This window comes from Marmota flaviventris, chromosome 5 (assembly GCF_047511675.1).
Source record: "Marmota flaviventris isolate mMarFla1 chromosome 5, mMarFla1.hap1, whole genome shotgun sequence".
NCBI lineage: Eukaryota > Metazoa > Chordata > Mammalia > Rodentia > Sciuridae > Marmota > Marmota flaviventris.
The window spans coordinates 101,860,624-101,884,177 of record NC_092502.1 but is presented as its reverse complement, the minus strand read 5'-3'; the positions used below and the strand labels follow the sequence as shown (position 1 = coordinate 101,884,177).

General features: G+C 37.5%; 1 protein-coding gene and 1 pseudogene across 3 annotated transcripts in view; one reads left to right on the top strand and one right to left on the bottom strand.

Annotated features, from left to right (window-relative positions):
• Window positions 1–273: 273 nt before the first annotated feature.
• On the bottom strand, window positions 274–578 carry LOC139705701 (small ribosomal subunit protein eS21 pseudogene; annotated as a pseudogene).
• A 10,266-nt stretch (window positions 579–10,844) lies between these two features.
• Window positions 10,845–23,554, top strand: part of Zfyve16 (zinc finger FYVE-type containing 16) — a 49,121-nt gene continuing 36,411 nt past the window's right edge. Inside the window, exon 1 of one of the 3 annotated variants that reach the window (XM_071612458.1) lies at window positions 10,845–10,940. The gene's annotated coding sequence lies outside the window, so the exon portion shown is untranslated. Of the gene's footprint in view, window positions 10,941–11,286; window positions 11,418–11,564; window positions 11,682–23,554 lie in introns of those variants that run through there. The other 2 variants (XM_071612459.1, XM_071612457.1) reach the window with 2 other exon arrangements.

Genomic DNA, 23,554 nt, shown 5'->3' with positions numbered 1-23,554 from the left:
AGGTAGCTTTCTCATCTACTTTGGAAGTAGTTATAGAAGACCCTAAAGTAATTTAAAGAATACTTGTGACCTTGTCTGCATTTCACTGCTCATTGCTAGCTACCACCTAACAGTGGGGTCTAGCGGGAGGTAGTTAGGTTGTTGAGGTGTGCCCTTGAAGGGAATATTGAGACCTTGACCCCTTCTTTTCTTTTTGCTTCTTAGCTCTCATGAAGTGAACAATTTCTTCTTTTTTGGGAGGGGAGGGCTTTTCATTATTTATTTATGACAAATATTCTGCGGCTCCAATTCTCTCCGGTCAAAAATTCTTTGAGACGATGCCATCTGCCTTGACCAATCCGAGAATGGAGTCATCTGACTCACCCATCCTGAGAATGGCCCCGCAGATAGCGTAGGTCTTAAACTAGCGGTTAAACCTGAGGGTGAGTTTGTCCACCTCAGCCACGTTCATCTGGATGGACGCGTGGTCCTTGGCACCAATGATGCGGTTGCTGGCGGAGCATTTCCACGGCACGTACAGGTCCACGAACTCGCCAGCGTGGTTCTGCATGCTGAAGCGTGCCTGCTGCCTCCGCCATGAGCGCCAGAGCAGAGAGAACAATTTCTTCTGTTACGCACTCCTCCATGATGTGCTGTCTCACTACAGACCCAAAGTGACAAAGCCAAGTGATCACTGTAAGCCCAAATCAATCTTTCCTCCTGTGAGTTTGATATTTCAGCTATTTTGTCATAGTGATGGAAAGCTGACAAACACAACTGGCAAGGAATTTGAAAAAAAAATTCACATAATGAAAAATTTACAGAACAAAAGACATGGCTTTTTCACTAACTTGCAAGGAATAGAAAAGAAAGAGGGAATGTTATTAGACACCAGCCAGTCTCATTATGTTGTCCTTATTTAAATTTTGATTCACACAAACTATTTAAAAATTATGACATTTATGAAACCATTGGAAATCTGAATTGAAATGCATTCTGCTGTCATGTATAACAAATTAGAACAAATAAATAAATTTATTAAAAAAATACATATAACCCAGACTATGGCCCCAATTTAGTCCCTAAAAGTATGTTAATATTGAAGAGTTACTGATAAAGTTCTCAGGTGTGCTAATGGTACTGTTATTGTGTTTTTGTAAAGAGCTGTTTTCTTGGACTGGGGTTGTGGCTCAGCAGTAGAGGGCTTGCCTAGCATGTGTGAGGCACTAGATTCAATTCTCAGCACTGCATATAAATAAAGTCCATTGACAACTAAAAAAACAATATTTAAAAAAGAGCTCTTTTCTTTTAAAATATATGTTAGAATATTTATGGAGGAAATTACATGACTTGTGAGATTTGCTTCAAAATAATATGAGTAGGTAAGGGTATAGATGAACAAGCTTGTCCATATTGAAGGTGGTTAATAGTACTGGATACAAGGAAGTTTTTTTTTTTTTTTACTATTATTTCTATTTTATAAAATGTTTATCTTTTAAATATATGAGTAGAAAAATTTAAAGATGAAAAAATATCATGAATGAAATTTGCCTTAAAACAATCCAGTTGTGGGATACAGGAAGTAGAATAGGTGGTTGTATAGTTTTATGCGTTGGATGTGAGGTGTTTCCAAAAGCTCACGTGTGAGACAATGTAAGAAGGTTCAGAGGAGAAATGATTGGGTTGTAAGAGTCTTAACCCAATCAATGATGTAATCCCCTGATAAGGATTAACTGAGTGGTAACTAAAGTGGCAGGGTATGGCTGGAGAAGGTAGAAATTGTGGCCATGGCTCTGGGGTATATATATTTTTTAAAATAAATTTATTTATTTGTTCTAATTTGTTATACATGATAGCAGAATGCATTTCAATTCATAGTACACATATAGAAGGTGTACAATGAAAATCAGAACCTCCTTCCCCCAAAGCTGATGATAAAAACTAGAATTATCACTCTAATCTTCCCCCTGTCTTTGCCCAAGAGCTGATTATATGTATTTTTAATAAATTATTATTATTATATATTTTATTATATGTATATATGTACATATGTTATATGTATTTTTTAATAAACTTATTTATTTGTTCTAATTTTTCATTTCTCTGGTTGTACACAAAGTAGAGTAACACCATTTGTGTCTTCATACATGTACTTAGGATAATGATGTCCATCCATCTCATTCCACCATATTTCCTACCTCTGGGGTATATATTTGTATCTGGCAAGTGGAGACTCTCTCTCTCTGCTTTCCGATCACCATGTGAGCTGCTTCTGTCAGCCACTCTTCCACCATGCATGATGTCCAGCCTCACCTCCAGCCCCAATGAAGGAGCTAGCCTTCTGTGGACTAAGACCTCTGAACCCATAAGCCCTAAATGAACCTTTTCTCTTCTACAGTTGTTCTGGTTGGGTCCTTTTAGTCATAGCAGGAAAAAAGCTGACTAAAACATATAGATTAAGAAAGATGTATGACCATGAGTTGTGGATAGTTGAAGCAGAGAGATAGATGCATAGTGTATTGCACTATTGTCTTAGTCCATTGGGGCTACTATAACAAAATACCATAAACCAGGTAGCTTAGAAACAACATAAATGTCTTTCTCACAATTCCAGAAGTTAGGAAGTCCAAGATTAAGGTGTTGTTAGATTTGGTATCTGGTGAGGGTCAAACTTCTTTTATAGACAGACTTCTTCTCATAGTGTCTTTGAGATGGAAGGGGCTAGTTAGTTTTCTACAGTCTTTTTCATGGGACATTAAAGCCCTTATGATCTTATCTGCCAAAAGCTTCAAGTCCCAATATTATCATCCTGGGGATTAAGATTTCCACATAATTTTTTTTGAGGGGTGGAGCACAAACATTCAGACCATAGCATCTCCACTTTTGTATGTGATTGGCATTTTACATAATAAAAAATTAACCATTACACCGAGGAGCAGTAGGAGTAAACATACATTTGTGCTTATTTGGAAAATCATAATAATTATAATTATAGAGAAAAATCACAGTAGGAAGCAATGCTGCTACATATTGGTGCTGTCTTAATATATCGTTCTGAATAGCTACCCTCAAATCTTGGGCAAAAATTCAGTTTCAGTTTATCTGCCAGAATAGACTTAGCTATGTATCAGAAATAAATCACTTGTTGAATAAAACAACAAGGCCTATAGATATGTTCTAGATATGTTCTGCTCATTAGAATTCCTTAGGGACTCATGCAAATGGAGCAGCCACAATATCAGCTCTTGCCTTTGCTATGCCAGAGGGAAAGTAGGCTCTAGACCATCTTATTTGGTGAATAAGGAATCCAGTCTAGAAATGACATACAACATTTCTTATTATAATTCATTTGCCTGAATCAGTCACAAAGCTCTATTCAACCACAGAAGGACTTGGAAGCACACTGCTGCTATTTGCCCAGAAGAAAGGAGAATCAAAAACACTTGGTAAAGAATTCTAATAACTTCCTTGTTAAAAGACCCTATGTTCTGATGTTGAAGCTGCATGATACTTAAGCCTCTGGGATGACTGTACGTAGTTGCCACTTCTAAGACATCAGCTAGATACAAGCACTCATTCATCCTTTTGGACCATCTCTTGTGACTCACAGTCATGCAACATATTGCATGCAGAGATTGCATAATGAGTGTGAGGTAATTAGTTGACTTAATTATGAGTTCATACATAAGTTTTGTTTTGTTTTGTGGTGCTAGGGAATCAAACCCAGGGCCTTGAACATGCTAAGCAATACCCAGCCTCTGCTTTACATTTTTTAAAAAAGTGTTCTGTTTTTAAAGTATTGGGTTCTTGTAAACAAACAAACAAACAAAAACAACTTGGAAACTATGGAAAACTAAAAAGAATGGGGGAGGAAATCCCTCATGATTTCTCCACCCTAAGATAATGAAAGTTCATATTTTAGTGAAGTTATTTCCAAAGTTTCCTATGCATTTTCAAAATTTAGCTTTCATAGTCATCAAAATTGTAACTTTTTTTTTTAAACTAGTGACTGTAGTTGGGGAGAAAGGGGGATGATTCCTTTATCACCTATCAGAAGGGTCACAGCAAACACCCCTATCTCAAAAAAACAGGTTAATGAGAGAAAAACATGATAAATTTGTTTGATCATAGTTTTACATGACATGAGAGTCTTCATATTGAAAACCCAAATGCCCAGGGCAAACTATTGATTTTTATGGTTAGGCTCCACGAAGAATGAATAGAAATATCACTAGAAAAAAATGGCATAATCAGATGTAATAGACTATGTGGGAAAACCTGGCAATGCCTGTTAGTTCAGATTTTTCTTGGCCTTCCTTTTGGTTGTAGGGCAGGGCCCCCCTGGAGTGAAGATCTTAATTTTTTAATGATCAGCTCTTGGGCAAAAGATAGGGGGAAGATTAGAGTAATAATTCTAGTTTTTATCATCAGCTTTGGGGAAAGGAGGTTCTGATTTTCATGATTCACCTTGGGAAAGAGTAATTCTGGTTTCTGTGACTCACTTTGTTGTGTGAAAATGAAGGGTGAGAGCCATGAGGAGTAGGTTAGAGAGAAACTACTTCTGAGGTTACTTCTGAAGTCCTTACTTCAGGGAAAAGCCCAAATACAGTCTTAATCCTGCTATAACAAAATATAACAGAAATGCTGCTATAACAAAATACCGGAGACTAGATAATTTATAAAGAACATACCTTTGTTTTCTTACAGTTTTGGAGTCTAGAAGTCCAAGATCAAGTTGCTGCAAGTTCAGTAATCTGGTGAAGACCTATTTCTCATAGATGGCACCATGTTATGTCCTCATATGTCAGAAGAGAAAAAGAGAAAAACCCAAGCCTTTTTCTATAAGGACCCTAATCCTATCCTCTGTCTTCATGACTTAACCACTTTCCAAAGGTACCACCTCTTAACACTGTCACATTGGCCATCAAGTTGCAACAGATGAATTTTTCAAGACACAGACAACATCAGTGAACTTGCTTCAATAGCTTATCTAAATGTCCTTGAGCCAGAAAATGACTTTTACAAGCTTTAAAAAATTTTCTTTTAAATGTTTTAGCTCTCTTCCTTGTAACAGAAGTGTTTTAACATGGTTATATAACACGTAAATACTAATGACTAATTAAGAGTTCCATGTCACATTCTGTGTTTTGGAGCAATATATTCCTGGTTTAAAAAATTAGCATAGAGCTAGGGATATAGCTCAGTTGGTACAGTGTTTGCCTGGCATGCATAAAGCCCTGGGTTCAATCCCCAATACCACAAATAAAATAAAATAAAAATTAGCATAAGACCAGTCAATAAAGAAGAAACAAATGAAAAATTACAATAGTTGGGTTTATTTGCTTTTGGTATTTTATTCATTCAGGTTATTTATAAAAAGGGAATAGCTTTGGAAATTCATATTACTGTGAAATTTAAGTCCTAAATTTAAGATCCTAGTTATCCTTCAAAGTAATAAAAAACTGTTGCTGATTAAAGCAATGACTGATTAATATAGGGAATAAATCAGCCAAACATGTTACAATTGGGATGATTTCTGAAATGCAGAAACTGTTTATAGACTAAGCTTCTTAGAGATCAAGGCTAATATGTGCAAATCTTTAGCAATTATGACCCAAACTTTGCTAAGAATTCTTCTTTCATTCATTTAAAAAAATATTTTTTAGTTGCAGATATTCACAATACCTTTATTTTGTTATTTTTTTTTTTTTATGTGGTGCTGGGGATGGAACCCAGTGCTTCATGCGTGCCAGGCAAGCGCTCTACCACTGAGCCACAATCTCAGACCTCATTCATATTTTGACATTGCATTTCATGTGCAGATTTCATTTCAATCAATAAAGAAAATCACAGAAAATTTAATTGACCAAGAACCTACACAAAGATCTTGTAACTTTATCGTCTTCCATCTATTTCTCAAATAATTATGCTAGTAAATAAAATAATGACATAATAGATTATGTACTTCTTCGGGGCTGAAACCATGAATTACTGACCTTTGTAACTACCAATTCCTAGCACATTGTATTGCACAAAGGAAACACCTAGAACAAATATAAAAACCTATAAACAAATATAATTCTATTTGTATGTGAAAAGCATTTGAGTTCTCCATCACTTATTTACTTTCCTTGTTATTCAGTCTGGAAGTCACAAACTAACATGACTATAGTTCTTGAATCTAATATATTACAAAATAACAAATTTCCAAGTTAACAGAGCAATATGTTACAAAAACAAAACAAAGTCACAAACTAACATATCTGCAGTTTTTAAATTTAATGTTAACAAAATAATATAACCTAATGTTACAAAAATAGCAATTGTCTTAAAAAACAGAAAGCAGTTCCAGGCCCAAAACCATGATAAAATAAAATAAAAATTTAAGGTACTGACCATGTCTTTTTTCTTTATTGGTGGTGCTGGGGATAGAACTACCCAGGACCTTGTAAGTAGCACTCTACTACTAAGCTACAGCCCCAGTATTTTTCTTTTTTGGTGGGACTGTACTAGTGATACCCAGGGCCTCATAGGTGCTAGGTAAGAACACTATCCCTGAGTTATATCTCCAGCCCCTCTTTTTGTTTTGTTTATTTAGTATACATGTAGAGAGGAGCTAGACCAGGTTAATTGAATAAATTTTCATTTATTAAAATGGTTAAGGAAATCACCTTAATATAATAAGACACAATTTAACTCTAAAAATTCATGCAACTTTCTTTCTTTGTTAGTTAGTTCAAAAGCATTGCAGGATCTTGAAATGTGCATACTGTTTTTAGGAAACAAGTATATTGAAAGGAGCATTCATTCTCTCTCTCTCTCTCTCTCTCTCTCTCTCTCTCTCTCTCACTGTTGGTGTCAAAAGTTCAAAAGCTTTGTAAGAGTTATTAATAAATCTTTGTGTCACTTAACTTATTGTTTCTTTGTCATAGATTTTTACATGTACTGAGAAAGAAATTTTGGTTTTCTGAGCTTTTTGGTTTTTAGAACTTTAAGAAAATGCAGTACTGAGTTACATCCAAGGACCTACAGTGATTTTCTTGTAGATACCACGATTGTAATTTTCCTTTAAAAAATGAAAAGCAGCTCTCCCAACAACCAATACTAAATTATAGCACTTACACAAGAGGAAAACAGTCTATTGACAGAAAGTGTGTTCTTCAGTGTGCTGTTATGATAAAGGCCTCCACAAGTAAGTGTTGCTGTGCTTAACAAAGTAGTTATACCAGCAAGGAGAATTTCTGAACTCCAGGTTTCTTCACAGATGAGTAAGAATTTCATACTCAGGACTGACCATTTTACTTATTAGATAAGGGCTAAAAAGTAGTCAGGGGTCAATAGTTTACAGCTATTTATAAAGTGGTTCTTGGTAAGAAGAGATTGTGTATATCTGGTGAAACTAAACCATAGGTATGAAGCATTGTGAGAGTTCAATTGATCAGATGTTTGATCTGTAAAACTTGTCATTGTAGATTTCTTCTAATAACTTGCTTTGTGTACTGCTTGGTACAAAGTTTAATTGCATCAATACAGACTTATGCAAGAGTTCAAACCTACTCCTGAGTTTCTAAACCCATGTTTGTGTTTGTGTCCATCAAAGAAAAAGAGAACTGTTTACCAAGAATTATAAGGAACTATAAGAACTAAAGTTTTAGTTGGTTAAAATCAGAGTTTCTCAACATTGGCAATATTGATATTTTAGGCTGGAAAATTCTTTGTTATTGGGTGTCGGGAGCTGCCACATAGGAGCTTAGTGCCCCCTAGCTTTGAGTGATGGAAATGTGCAGACTGGCTTCCCTGCGTGAAAGCAGGCAGCTCCCCATCTCAGCTCAACGGATGAGGTCATTAATCAATGGAGTGGGCTGCCTACTTGTTCCTTTGTAATACTACTACTACTACTACTACTACTACTACTACTACTACTACGTCTTCTTCTTCTTCTTCTTCTTCTTCTTATTATTATTATTGGACAGACTGTCCCATCCAATCTCCCCTTGTGTGCCCTCTATATAAATAAAGAATTCTAGTGGCTTGCTCTCTTTCCAACAGACCCATAAAGTCACAAGAGCCATCCCAGATTTTGAAAAGGTATTTTTGTGTGTTTGCATGCTTTCTTCGCCATTTTCTCAGTTATTGATGTAGTCAGATTTTGTGAACCCAGCATAGGTAGCCAGCTCAGTTAGATGGTGATAGTTGGGTGTCATCCTATGCATTGTAAGACATTTAACAGCATCTCTGAACTCTACTTACTAGATGTTAGTAGCATTCTCCCAGTTGTAACAATCAAAAAACTTTCAGATGTTGTCAAATGCCCTCTAGGAGACCAAGTCAACTCCCATCACCATAACTGACAACTCCTGGGTTAAATTAATAGTTGTTGATTTAAAGTTTGGCTAGTTGGTTGATTTCACTTCTTGTTTTTATTACTCTACAGATCAGAAGTTCCGTGGAACCCAAATTAAATAATCTTCCAAGGCATAACTAGAAAGGTTTATTTTACCTCTAAAAATCTACTAAAATATTGCAATTTGCTTTTGATAGTTCCAAAATTAAAGTTTTATATTAAATATTTAAAGGGTAATCAAGGGCTGTAAACTTTATATGGACAAACATTACCTCTTCTTTAAAAAAAAATTACAAGTTTTGCTAAGGTGACACCCATGTGGAGTGGTCATCAATTCTTGTTCTTGGTTTAATAGACTAAGAAATTCAATTTTTAAATACTATTGAAGGTAATTGTGCTCCAAAGAACTGATGTGCATTAGTCAAGTTCATCAAGTTTATTGAATACTGATACATTGACATGAACATAATGGGTTAATTTACTGAAAAAAATATCAATTATTCATTTATATCAAGTGCCCCACTTAAGCACTTTATGTGGATTATCTCATACAATGCATTAATTTGATCACCATCAGACTATAGAAGTATCTGAGCTTAGTGAATTTAGGTCAAACTACTAATAAATGATGAAATTAGAATTCAAATTTAGATAGTCTGACTCTAAAGACATACTCTTAATAATAGGGGTGCTGATTCTTAGATTCATTGGTCAGTTTATCATACCTGTCACATTAATTTTTTTCAGAATAAAAGGTCAATATGTATACACTGTAGAAAATTCAGAATGTTCAAGGTGATAACATCTATATTCCAATTAGAAACTCATAATGACTATCAACATTTTGGCATACTTTCTTCACTCTTTTACATGATTTGCATGAGTATAACTGACCACATACTACAAAAGCAATATTAAATATTTTGGGATATTCAGTGTTTTTTCATGAAGTAATTTCCTCAAGTCAATAGAAATTCTTTTTCTTTTTGCTATACTGAATGTTGAACTCAGGGCTTTGTACATACTTGACAAGCACTCTACTGCTGACTTATATCCTCAGCCCTAGAAATTCTTCATAAATGTAGTCTTAATAGTTTTAATCATGTGTACAAGAATCTTTTAAAGCTTCCCCCCGCACACCCCCCCCCCAGTCCTGGGGATTGAACCCAGAGCTGCTTAATCGCTGAGCCACATCCCCAGACCTTTTATTATTTTTATTTTGAGACAGGGTCTTGCTAAGTTACGTAGGGCCTTGCTAAGTTGCAGAAGCTGGCTTTGAACTTGCAATCCTCCTGTCTTAGCCTTCTTGCTGAGATTTCAAGTTTTAAAAATATAACTATTGCCATAGTAAATATCTTTCCATATAAACCTTTGTGTTCTGAAATATCTATAATTTCCAATAGGAAAATTATTGAATTAGGTCATGTGAACATTTGGAAGGTTCTTGATATGATTTGGTAACTTTCCCAAGTCCTACTTTGTTACAATTTATAGCCCACCAGGATATGAGTGTCCACTGTACTCTTACAAATGGAGTTTAAAGCAAATTGTTAATTAGATTTATGGGGAATAATATTCCTTTGTTATTATTAATGAACTTGCACATTAATATGGTATGTGGTAGGCAGTTGAATTTTGTATTTTGTGACTTGACCATTCATGTATATATTTCTCCATTTATTTATTTAAGATGTGTTTTTTCTAGCTCTATTCTCTTTGTACTCACACTGTACTATATTATGAACAGTTCCGTCCCTAATCTGAATTCATCTACATAAATATCTGCTACTGGGTTGTGGTTCCATAAGGTCTGTGCCATTTTATCTGTGAAAAGCATAGTAAAGAAAATCATACTGTACTTTGTAGAATTATTCTTAGGATTAAGATAGTGTAAGCAAAGCATCTAACGCATTGTCTGTCATATAACAGATGCTATGCCTAAATCAAATCAAGCTTTTGATTTAGGCAATCAGAAGTTTTGCTCTTGAACTAAAACCACAAATTCCATTTCAGAGTTTAGGAAAACGAAGATTAGAGAATAAGGGTTTGGTTTCTTTTTGTTTTCAAAACAGTATCTCACTATGCTGCCCAACTTGGCTTTGAATTCTCCGCTGGGTTCAAGTGATTCTCCTGCCTCAGTCTACTGAATAGGAAGGACTACAGGCAGCACAACCTGCCTGGAAACATTAAGTATCTTTCAAAGATCACTATTGTTGTAAATTGCAGATTTAGGTTCTAAAATCTTTTACCACAAATGACACATGAGTGGAATACTTTTAGTTTTGGTACTGGGGATTGAACCCACGTACTTACCCACTTAGCAACATCCTCAGCCCTTTTTATTTAGAGAGAGGGTCTCACTAAGTTGTTTAGGCCCTGGTTAAGTTGCTAAGGCTGGTCTCTCCAACTTGAGATCTTCCTGCCTGAGTCTCCCCAGTTGGCGGAGAGTCTACAGTCGGGACGTCACTCCAATACTTTTGCAATTCTTGCAAGACTACTAAGAATTGTGAGCTGTTGAATCCTTTTGGCAACTGATTTCCAATCCCACCCCGTCTGTAAAAACCCGGAACCCACACGGATGCCTCTTTTCATTTAAATGAGAAGAGGCACAGATAGAGTAAGCGACGTTTTCTGTCACCATAAGAGAAGTTAGCCTTGGTTTTTAGACGGGGAGGCAGCTGTTCTAGGCGCCACTGTTAGAAAAGCAGAACTAAAGCAACGAAGGGAGGGGCCAGATCACTGGAGAGCTGGGAACTTCAGGGTGTTTGGAGAGCAGTTCTGTTAGGGAAACTGGGAGGTGATGTTGTAAATAGAGTTTTAAGTTTAAAAGTTAGGTGTTCAGAGAGGCCAGCGGCGTGGGGGCAGGCCTGGTCAGCTGCCGGGCGGGTTTGTCCAGTACCAACCGGGGCGCCCCAGCGGATCTGCAGGAGGAGGCGGCCGCGGGCGGGGAAAGGGGCGTGTAGGTCAGCGAAGGGCAAGGGTAGCCGCCTCGGGATCTGGGATCCTGGACGTCTAGTGGGAAACCGACTCCCGCCAGACGAAGGGCCGAATCTCCCCGCGTAGCAGGCGCCCCAGGCGTAGTTCGAAACTTCCGGTAAGAAGTCCGACGCCCCCAGCTCCGACCCTGTGGCAGCGCGCAGGCGCCTGGGGCCGGCGGAGGCCGCAGACGCGGAGGGAGGGGGCGTGTGAGCAGCGGGAAGCCTCCACTGCGCATGCGCCTTCTGCCTAGCCCTCGTCTGAAGACTGGCAATCTCTGAGCCGGAGTCGCGCACTCCCGGGACTGTCGGCCGGGGTCTCTCTTCTCTACTCAGCGCAGCGTCGCGTCGAGTCCCCAGAGAGCTCCGCAGGGGGTGGGGAGGTAAGAGTGCCCAGAACGGGCCGTCTTGGCCTCTCCTCACCCCCGCTGCGCTCGCGGAGAGGGTGGGATGGCCGCTGGACCCGCCGACTTGGACATCGGGTCGGCCCTCCCCTTCCTCTAGGAACCGAGTCCCGGCTGTCGACCTGTTCCTTGCCGAACCCTCTGAGCTGGCCGGGGAATCCCAGCCCTGACCACACCGGGCTAGGGGGGCCATCAGGGCTGTGGGGTGCCGGGTCCCACCCACTCGGGCCGCCCGGGTGCTGAGCGCTACTAGGATTTGGACCCCTGGGCCCCTGCAGACGTAGGGGAAGCACCGCTGGTCGCGCTAGGGGAGGGGGTGTGACTAAAGGAGGCGACTGTGGCTCCCGAGGAGTGGTGGTCTCTACGCTGAAAAGACTGGGGCTCGACAGAGGGATCTGTCATAGCCGCCTCGAATCTCAGTGTCCATTCCCTCACCGGTGCGTTTTCTCCTCCTCGTAGTCCGCAAGGATGCGATGCTGTTCTGCCCCACGACCTTATCTTTGGTACCTTTGAAAAGATGTCCTTACTTTTAACCGTTAACTTATTTGTACTACAGTAATTGCAAATTATTATATTCCAAATTAAGAATGTTCCTGTTAGTTTGAGTGTATAAAAATCAGCCCATAATTTTGATATTAAGTTCATTTTTTATTTAAAAATAATTTGTTGATCAAATTATTCTTTTGGCCTCTTGAGTTGGCAGAAGATTAATGGTTTGATTCAGTCTAAGTACATATAATTTTTCGCTAATTTTTTCTCGTCTGAATAATAAACTGCATAGTGATAAAAATTTTGAAAATTATTAGGAATAAGGAAAAGTAATCATAGTCCCACCATATAAAGGTAATCCTTCACTGTTAATGTCTTGACTTTTTTCTTTTTCCCTCCTGTGCATTTTCTTAATTTAAGATGATGAGATCTGTATACAGTTGGATTGCTTGCTTTCCTCGTGTTCTTAAAAAGCCCCATAAATATGACTTTGACTTTCTGATTATGCAAGTAATACATGAGCAGAAAATCTTTTGAAATAACTACATTATAGATAAAACTAAATTCTAATGTAATTGTTATCTCTAATCATAATGTTAGATAATAGTACTACAGTTTATTTAACACTGATTGGGGATAATCACATTTAAAAATTATTGAGGACCAAAAGAATTTTTATTTCCTAATGCAGTTTATTTACCATTTTGGAAGTTAAAATGCAGAAAATTTATTTTTTATTCATTTAAAAATAAACTTAAACTCATTAAATAATTTTGTTGAAAACTTTATTTTCCAAAACAAAATTTAGTGAGAAGGATAGAATTGTTTTATTATTAATTAATTAATCAATTGTTTTTCCATGAATTGAATTTGGGGGGCTCTATCACTGAGTTATATCCCCAACCCTGTTTGTTTGTTTTGAGGTCAGATTTTACTAAATTGTTAAGCGTGGCTTTGAACTTGTAATCTTCATGCCTCAACCTCCTGAGTTGCTGAGATTACAGGTGGGGGGCTGGAAAATTATTTTACATTGAGGTAAATCACTGGCTTTATAAACATATGAAAAAAAAATTTTGTTTCTTTGTGGTGCTGGAATTGGGATTGAACCAGTCATAGAAGCAAGTGCTCTACCACTGAGCTACAGCCCCAGCCCTGCACTGAATTTTTGTGTTTGCTTCTCTGTTCTGTCTGGTGTGCTAATTTGTTTAGGTAAAAGCATATGAAGAAAATCTATCCTAGATAGATACGTAGTTGGGAAAAGAAGAACTTTAAAGACCCTTAAAAAGATTTTTGGTATCTTTCAGGAGTCCTCAGTCTATAGTTTGAGAAAGTCTAACTTAACCATTCTTGTTATTAAAAGACTAGTAGGTTGTTTTCACTTTTATACTGTTATAATTGAATATAACAATTCAATTATATACAAATAATTATTATCTCAGTATTTGCAATATTGATGTGTGCATAAGAGCTGGTGTTTCTCTAGAAATTGCTTGGTCATAGAATTCTTTTTTTTTTTTTTATCCACATAAACATTACTTTTGATGCCTCTATAATTTTCTTTTTAAAATTTTTTATTTTTTATTATATATGACAATAGAATGCACTTTGACACACATGCATGGAGTATAACATCCTATTTTTGTGGTTGTATATAATGTGGAGTTACATTGGTTATGTGTTCATATGTGAACATAGGAAAGTTATGTCTGATTGATTCTAGTGCCTGTGTAATTTTCTATTGTGTCCTACGTTGGTATTTAGATTATTTCAACTAATAACAGATCATAATCTTTGAATGTTTTCAATAGTTTAGATTACTTTTTTAAATTTTTAAATAATTACTAGATCAAACATTAGAAAAACTTTTGAGGCTATTAATACTTATTGTCACATTGTTTTCCTGAGAGATTCTATCAGTTTACTTTCTGTCAGAAGTGGCTGATATGCTTTTTTAAAAAAATCATATCCTTACCAACACTGAATACTTCTATTATGAAAAAAACTTATATTTCAATTTAGTAGGCAACAAGTCACGTTTGTTCTACTTCTCATTACTTTGATGGTTCATTGAACATTTTTTCATGATCTTACAGATTGTTATTGCCACTTATAATCCAATGTCCAAGTGTTTTTCTAACAGATTTTTATTGTCTCTTATATTGTAAAGACACATACTATAATTTTTAAGGAAAAGAACGAAATTATCTTTTTTCTCTGTTTAGAAAAGTACATGTTTATTTTAAAAAGGAAAATAGAGATGTATAATGTGGCTTTAAAGGGTTCACATAATCCCATCCCCATATTTTTAGTATTAATAACAGTTTGATGTTTGTCCTCTATATTTTTTCTATGTGCTTTTGTTAATACCATTTTAAAACAGCTTATTTGTAAAAATGGGCTTATATTATACATAAAGCTTTGAAACTTGATTTTCTTTTGTTTAACAATGACATATTGGATATTTTTCCTATAGAAAATATCCTATAGGCAAAACTATCCAGAGTGGTTTTGGGAACATGAACAATCTTTAGTTATCTGATGTCAAGCTCCTGTCCTTTTCTGTATTCTCTTCCTTGGTGATCTTATCCATTAACAACTGTGTGTTGCCAATTTCCAAATTTTTATCTAAGACTTCTCTCCTGCATTCCATATCCTTATATTCAAAGCCTTTTGGATATCTCCCCCAGGATGTTCTCAAGGTACTTCTGACAACAATCCAAAAGTGAACTCATGGTTCCCCTTTGGCAGCTGGAAAAATTTGGTGGCTCGCACGGGGAGCGACTGAGGGTAAGTGAAACTGCTCGCCCCTGAGGGCAGGGCGAGAGGATGGGTAGCCATTTTAAGATTCTTCTTTTGTTATTTTGTTTCACTTTTGTTTTAAGTTGCCTGTCCCTGGAGATGAGTGAGACGGAAGAAAAACCGCTCACATCTGAGGAAAAACTATTTACGTCTGAGGAACAGATAGGGAGAAAGGACGGATGCACATGTCAGGAGGATAGAAAGGCTATAATGACTTTTTGTTGTTCCCTTTTTATCTCATTCTGTCTCGGTTTTGTTTGGCGTCATCTTGTTGGGTTGTATTATAGTAGAAATACGGGATCAGAAATTAGTAAAAAACAAACTGAAAGAGTGTTAAGTAAATTGTTAGAGGAAGGAGGCATCCCAGTAAAATCAATAGCAGTCAGGGCATACGTTGATACAATACAAAAATGTAGCCCATGGCTTTTTAAGGAGGAGTTGTTAAATATATCACAATGGAACCATCATGGTGAAGATTTAAAAAGAATAGAAAAGAAAAGCCCAGGGACTCTGCCAGTTGGCACATTGCCATTGTGGACGTTCGTATCTTGTTTGCTTAGTCCAAAGCCTTCAGTTCAGACAATGGTAGAGGAAGGAGAAGACATAATGATTCAAGTAAAAGAGAAGGTCTCTCAAGTTAGTCAGACAGAGGAAAAGATTCAAGTAAAAAAGAAGGTCTCTCAAGTTAGTCAGACAGAGGAAAAGATTCAAGTAAAAGAGAAGGCCTCTCAAGTTAGTCAGACAGAGAAAGAAAGTGTAAAACAGAAAAAGCCATCAGGGGGAAAGTTACAACAGGAGATTGCTACTAACACCTTTCTATCACCAGAGGGTGTAAGTGTCCAACCAACAGCACCACCTCTACAGGAGACTGCTACTAACACCTTTCTATCACCAGAGGACGTAAGTGTCCAACTAACAAGGCCACCTCCATATGCTGGGAGGTCCCCAACCCCCGCAGTTGATAGTTGGGATCCTGAGACAAGATCTCAAATATTAACATGCCCTGTATTTGAGGCAGGAGGGCAGCGATTTTACCAAGTTTTAAATTTCAAAACAGTGAAGCAGCTAAAAGAGGCTGTAACAACCTATGGTCCTCAAGCACCCTTCACTGTAAGCTTGGTCGAATCCATTAACAACTTGAACATGACGCCAGCAGATTGGGCTAATATGTGTAAAGCTGTGCTAAATGGAGGACAATACCTGTTATGGAAGGTTGCCAATGAGGAATTTTGCAAGGAGACGGCTAGGCGAAATGCAGCAGCTGGTTATCCTCAGAGAAATCTAGATATGTTGTTAGGAAAGGGACCTTATGAGGATCAGCAGCAACAAATTGCATATGATCCTGGCGTATACGCACAAATTGCTGCAGATGCAATTAAGGCATGGAAGACTTTACAAGGACATGGAGGTTTACAAGGTCAATTATCTAAGGTAATACAAGGAGCTAATGAACCTTATGCTGAATTTGTAGATAGGCTTATTCAAACAGCTACCAGAGTTTTTGGGAATACAGAACAAGCAATGCCATTACTAAAACACCTGGCTTATGAGCAAGCGAATCGTTGGTGCAGAGATATCATTAGACCATGGAAACATGAAGATTTAAACACATATATTAAATTATGTAGAGACATTAATGAACAAGAGCAAGTCGTGGCAGCTGCAGTAAAACAGGCTTTAGATGCCAGAGACATTAATGAACAAGGGCAAATTGTGGCAGCTGCAGTAAAACAGGCTTTAGATGCCAGGCCAAGAACATGCTACAATTGTGAACAAACAGGACATTTTAAAAGGAATTGCCCCATTGGAGGAGGGTTTAACAAAACTAGGTATCCAAGGAGTAGAATACCAGGTATTTGCCCACGATGCCGTAGAGGGAGACATTGGGCTAATGAATGCCGTTCTCAAACCACCATAGAGGGTACTCCATTATCAAAAAACGAACAAGGACCAGGTGTTTATCCACGATATCGTGGAGAAAGGCATCAGGCTCCATTGCCAAAAAATGGACAAGGGGGCCCAATGCTCCGGGGCCCAAAACCACAAATATACGGAGCACTGGAGGAACCCAGCAACCCCATCAGGGTAGTGCCCAGGACACATTGTCCATCAGATCCCTCATCAGACAAACCAGAGGGAGCGCAGGGTTGGACATCTGCGCCTCCGCCAGAGCAGTACTAACTCCAGAGATGGGAGTTCAAATCATTCCCACAGGGGTGAAAGGACCTCTTCCCAAAGGAACAGTAGGCTTATTATTGGGACGCAGCTCTTCTACTCTAAAAGGACTTATGATAAGTCCTGGGGTAATTGATCCCGATTATGAAGGTGAAATAAAAATTATAGCCAGTTCTCCAAAGGGTATATCAGTAATTTCACCAGGAGATAGAATAGCACAGTTACTAATAATACCCAGCCTACATGATAAATTTTCCAGTCGTACTGTAGAAAGAGGTTCCAAGGGATTAGGTTCCACAGGTGTAGATTGGGCTATGCTTTCTTTAAATTTAGATTCTCGCCCCATGCTAAAACTAAATATTCAAGGACATGAATTTAATGGGCTACTGGATACAGGTGCAGACCTTAGCATCATCTCTCGTCAAGAATGGCCAAAACATTGGCCATTACAACAAGCCACTCAAACGCTTCGAGGCCTAGGAGTGGCGACTAATCCCCATAGAAGTGCAATGGTATTAGATTGGAAGGATCCTGAAGGATGTGAAGGAACTATACAGCCATATGTATTGGATCATCTTCCCGTAAATTTATGGGGACGAGATGTCCTAGATCAATTAGGTTTGACATTAACAAATAACATCAACCAAAATGCACCCACTATTATGACTAGACAAGGTTTTAGGAAAGGAAAAAGATTAGAAAAACAAGAACAAGGTATAGCAGCACCAATACAAATAGATCAAGGAACAGACAGACATGGGTTGGATTTTCAGAAAGGGCCACTGAGACAATAAAAATTACTTGGAAATCAGAAAGACCAGTATGGGTTCCTCAGTGGCCCCTGACTAAAGAAAAGATACAAGCAGCCCATGACCTGGTCAAACAACAATTAGCAGAAGGACATATACAACCTTCTGTATCTCCCCATAATACTCCCATTTTTGTCATCAAAAAGAAATCTGGTAAATGGAGATTATTGCAAGATTTAAGAGCCATTAATAATGAGATGGTTATTATGGGACCTGCTCAATCAGGGATTCCTCAGTTGTCTGCTTTGCCAAAAACCTGGTATGTTTTAGTTATAGATATTAAAGATTGTTTTTTTTCAATTCCAATTCATCCTGAGGATAGTCCACGTTTTGCATTTACTATCCCTGCACTGAATCATGAAGGTCCTGATCAGAGATATGAATGGAAAGTACTCCCTCAAGGGATGGCTAACAGCCCAACTATGTGTCAAATTTATGTTAACAAAGCAATCCAGCCACTTAGAAATCAAAATTCTGAACTACAAATATTTCACTATATGGATGATGTATTATTAGCACACAAAGATAAAAACACATTGCTAGAATGTTATGCCACACTTACAAACTTATTAAAAAATTATAATCTAGAGATAGCAATAGATAAAGTACAATTAAATTTTCCAATTAATTATTTAGGAGTTCTATTATCCTCAACCATGGTCCGTCCACCAAAAATTCAAATACGAGTAGATCAACTCAAATCACTTAATGACTTTCAAAAGTTATTAGGAGACATAAATTGGATAAGGCCTTATTTAGGTATACCAACAGGAGAGTTGGGACCTTTATTTGATATCCTAAAAGGTCCATCAGATCCAAATTCACCCCGAATGTTAACGCCTGAAGCAAGAAAGGCATTAAAAATCATTGAAACATATATGGAAAATATGCATTTGGATAGAATTGATATAAGTTTGCCTTTATTATTTATTGTACTACCAACAAAAAATATTCCTACAGGAGTATTTTGGCAAGAAGGTCCATTATTATGGATACATTTATCTTATTCTCCTAACACTATTCTTACTAGGTATCCTGAGGCTGTAGGACAATTAATACTCAAAGGAATAAAAGCAGCAAAGGGAGTGTTTGGAATTTCTCCCAATAAAATTATTACTCCATATACTATGAATCAAATTGATGAGTTAGCTAATGAGTTAAATACTTGGGCAATAATCATGTGCAAATCTAATGTTTCTTTTGATAACCACTTACCATCTAATCCTTTATTGTCTTTTTGGTCATTGCATCCTGTAATTTTTCCAAAAATGACAAGAAAAACACCTATCATGAATGCTCCAAATATATTCACTGATGGGTCAAATAATGGTACAGCAGCAGTAGTTACCCCTGATCAAACTTTTACATTTTTAGTACCCAAACAATCAGCTCAAAAGGTAGAGCTTAATGCAGTTTTACAAGCTTTTGTGATGTTTAAAGATTCTGTATTTAATTTATTTTCTGATAGTCAGTATGTAGTTAATGCTATAGTATCTCTTGAAGATGCTGGTAGGATTTCCCCTTCTTCTACTGTTTTCTCTTTGCTTTCCACTATACAAAGTCTAATCTGGGACAGAAAAGATCCATTCTTTATAGGACATATCAGGGCACATACAGGATTGCCTGGAGCCCTTAGTTTGGGCAATGATTTAGCAGATAAAACTACACATGACATACATATTTTCTCTACACTAGAAGAAGCTATAAATTTTCATACAAAGTTCCATGTCAATGCTAATACTTTACAAAAGCGTTTTAAAATAACTAAGGAACAAGCTAGACAAATAATAAAACAATGTCAAAATTGTGTGACCTTTTTACCACAAGTTAATCTTGGAGTCAATCCTAGAGGATTGATACCTAACCATATTTGGCAGATGGACGTCACACACTTGCCAGAATTTGGAAAATTAAAATGTTTGCATGTTACAGTTGATACTTCTTCTGGATTTTTGATGGGCTCCCTTCATGCCGGAGAAAAAACTAAAGATGTTATAGCTCATTGCTTACAAAATTTTGCCACTGTGGGTGTTCCAAAACAGTTAAAAACAGATAATGCCCCTGGTTATACTTCTACCTCTTTTAAACAATTTTGCTCAACATTTGGCATTACTCATATAACAGGAATCCCATACAATCCACAGGGACAAGGCATAGTTGAAAGAGCTCATCAAACTATTAAAATGTACTTATTAAAGCAAAAAGAAGGAATTGGGAAGGGGTATATATTCCCCAAAGATAAACTTAAAATAACCCTTTTTACTCTAAACTTTTTAAATTTGGATTCATCAGGACTTAGTGCTGCGGAAAGGCATATGTGTCCAAAAAATGTACATAAGCCCAAGGTACTTTGGAAGGATATTCTAACAGGACAATGGAAAGGTCCTGACCCAGTAATTGTCTGGAGTCGGGGGTCTGTTTGTGTGTTTCCACAGGGAGAACAGCAGCCGATTTGGATTCCAGAGAGATTAACCAAGGTCCTGACCCAGTGATTGTCTGGAGTCGGGGGTCTGTTTATGTGTTTCCACAGGGAGAACAGCAGCCGATTTGGATTCCAGAAAGATTAACTAAAGCGATTTCTACAGACCAAAAAGAAGATGATTTGGCTCAAATCCATAACAACTGATATCCAAAACTCCAGTTTGGCTATTCTTACATCTGCAACAGAACCAGGATGCTTTTTTCAATATCTATTTTATTATTGCCCTTTGCCATATCATGAAGTTCTATTTTGTTTTTTGAGCTCATACAGACCTAGGTTAATGTTTTGCTGATCAGTTCTATTTTTTGACTATAGAGTTTTTAAACATTGCAATGGAGATTTCACCTGTAAAAAGTTATAAGGCCTTTACTATAATGTTATGTGTTGTATGTATTATGTTATGTGTGCACACTTGTGTTTTGTGTTATATGTTTGAATGTCCATATATCATATATGATGAGCGCTCATGATAAAATGGATCCAAATATTTTTTTTTTTTCACGTGATTTATATGGTTTAATTTATATTGGGTAAACAACTGTTGAGGATTGTTTTAATATGTAAACAAAAAAGAAGGTTAACAGATCTGTTTGTTTACTTTCACCTTTCCTTTTCATTATATTTAATAATTCTCTTAAAGATAATGTAAATTGTTAAGAAAATTGTTTTCTTTTAGTGCCTTCTGTAATGTTACATAATTTTTTCTTTAGCCATTATTGCCAGAATTCCTATCTTCATCCCAGTGCTGGTGAAGTCAAAGATAAAACCAATCTACACCTTCTACAATAGCCATCACTGAACTGCTTGCAGAACTTGCCTGGACACATTGTGAGCTCACCTGTATGCATTTTGAACTATCTGTTGGTGCAGCGACTTGTGGTAGTGTTGGGGTATTTTTGCTGATGATGTCACCGGTGGTACAATTTTTCAAAGGAGCCCTCAATTGGCTTAATGTCATGGCATTTTGCATCCTCCTCTACTAGTGATGGTCTAAAATTTGGGGGCCAACAGAGGTGAGGCAAAGAACCTCACCCCCCCACTGGTGCAAAGGCCTATCCACAAGTATAGCTGTATGCTGGACCGGTAGTCAGTGACGGGTATGATCCAATTGCAGTGGTACCAACCTAAGACAGGAGGCTGACGCCTAGAGGTCAGTTCATCCGATGACGGGTAAGGACCATATGTTGAATTGGACTGCCTAACAGGCACGGTCCCTAAGCCACATGCTTGTTGTTTAAACAGAGAGGGGGAGATGTTGAGAGCCACAGCCGAAGGGGCCCCAGCAAACTTCCAGCTGCCAGCAATCCAGCTGCCGGCTGATGATTGGCTCACAGCGGCCCCAGCAACATCTAGCTGATTGGCTCCTCGGCCCCAGCAACATCTAGCTGATTGGCTCCTCTGCGGTGATGCTCATTGGACTGTTTCCCTGCCCTTTCAGACCACGGAGCTGCTCATTGGGGGACTTTTTGGCTCTGCCCACGTGACCCAGCCAATCGGCCTCAAGAGCAGGAGGATTGTGGGAGGTGGAGAGAAGCTTGTGGGGGGAGAGAGAGGCTTGTGAAAAGCCGATGGTGGCAGTTGGGCTCTGAGGGGTTTTTCCTGAGAGGCTGTTTGTTTGGCGTGTTTGGTTCTAAAAATAAAGTTAGTTTCTTTTGACAAGTGGCTTCTGATTGTGCCCAGCCAGACTGCGGCACCCTTAATCCTGTTCCTCTAGTATTGCCTGTCATCTTCAGTGGTTCCACCATCGGTGCAGTCACCCATAATGGAAACCTGACAGCATTCCTAACCTTCTGCCCTGTTTTCACTCTTCAAAAGTTCTCATTCTGTACACTTTTCTCTTTCCTTTTTCATCCTCACTGCACTCAGTTCAGTTCCTCATGTTTCTTGCCTTACCATTTTTAATGAGTTTCCTTATTTTTGGTCTGTTTTCTGATTAATTTTTCACATTGTTACCAATTTTTTGAATAATCATAAATTATTATATAATCTTAGAGTATATAAATGGCTCAGTGAGTAAAACTGTTGCCCCAACAAGTTTATCATGTGTACACTTTATTTAAATAAACTTCTTTAAAACAAGAAGCATATCTTACATTTATTTTGTGTCTTTTATTATATGTGGTAGATTACTGACTCAAAAAGTACATTTTGATTGATTGAATATATATTTGGGAAATATATATAGTTTAATAAGATTTCATGTTAAAAGTTCTCAATGTACAGTATTTGCATTGCCATATCTTTTACAACTTGTTGGATTATATTATTATCTTTTTAGGCACTTCAATTCTTAGTTGTACATTACTATATAGAGATGCACGTTCAGTTTTACTTCTTTCCAAACAGTATGCTTTTATTTCTTATTACAATAGCTAGGGCTTTTAGTATTATGTTGAATTAGAGAGGTGAGAGAAGTCTTTTTCCCAGTCTTTGAGGGAAAGCAGGTTTTTATAATTAAATATCCAGTTAACTGTAGGTATCTTGTAAATATTGATCATCCACATGAAGAAGTTCTCTACTCCACAGTTGGTTGAGAGAGTTTTTATTGTGGTTGTTTGGGTACTGGGGATTGAACTCAGAGGCACTTGCCTACTGAGCCATATCCCCAGCCCTTTTTTGTATTTTATTTCGAGACAGTGTCTCACTAAGTTACTTAGCCTCGCTTTTGCTAAAGCTGCCTTAACTCTGCATCCTCCTGTCTCAGCCTCCTGAGTCGCTTGGGGATTTCAGGCATGTGCCACTGTACCCGGCCTGGTTGAGAGTTTTTATCATGAACAGGTGCTGGTTTTTTTTTTTTTTTTAAGTTTTTTTTTTCTTTTTGCATCAGTTGATATGATTATATGATAATTTGCTGATATAGTAGATTACAATGATTAATTTTCAAATGTTGGATCAACCTTGTATAACTGAATAATCCTATTTGGTCATGTTATGTAATTCTTTGTATACATTGTTAGATACAATTTTCTAATATTTTGTTGAGTATTTGTGCATCTATGTTAATGAGCAAAATTGGTCTATAACTTTCCTTTCTTGTGACATCATTATTTGGTTTTGATTTTAGGGTAATGCTGTCTTATAGAGTGAATTTGGAAGTG